The following is a 371-nucleotide window of genomic DNA, read 5'->3' as shown; positions in this document are numbered from 1 at the left end:
TTAGAAAGATCTTGATGAAAGCTTATTGTGGGTATGTGACGCTTGTAATATCTGGTTAACATTTTGAATTGGTTTTTAACCAGAAGGTATTGAGATTGTGTGAAAAACTAGAGGAGTCTTGGTACCATATGAATTTTGCTCCTGTGCATTGAAGAGTTTGTGAGACATTGTAGTAAATGATTTTTTTTAGTTCTTTCTTCAAGACTTTCTATCTCTTGCTTGCTTTATGCTCAATTGCAAATGATTTTTGGTATGGTTCAATTGGATTAGTTGGCTACCAAATGGGAATACGCTAATCCATACATCGGTTGAGTTGGCCTTTACTTGATCCGTTTGTTCTGGCTAGTCTTATGAACCTGCTGTATTTTATT

The 371-nt window shown here is 35.0% G+C and overlaps 1 protein-coding gene across 1 annotated transcript in view; it reads left to right on the top strand.

Moving 5' to 3' along the window:
* LOC109833356 (transmembrane protein 97) overlaps window positions 1–153 on the top strand; it is a 12,052-nt gene extending 11,899 nt beyond the window's left edge. The window contains exon 2 of the mRNA XM_020401006.1: window positions 1–153. This exon is cut by the window's left edge and continues 391 nt beyond it. The gene's annotated coding sequence lies outside the window, so the exon portion shown is untranslated.

The sequence above is a fragment of the Asparagus officinalis genome, chromosome 3, assembly GCF_001876935.1.
Source record: "Asparagus officinalis chromosome 3, Aspof.V1, whole genome shotgun sequence".
NCBI lineage: Eukaryota > Viridiplantae > Streptophyta > Magnoliopsida > Asparagales > Asparagaceae > Asparagus > Asparagus officinalis.
Note: the sequence above shows the minus strand (reverse complement) of the source record. Positions and strands in the feature narration are given on the sequence as shown.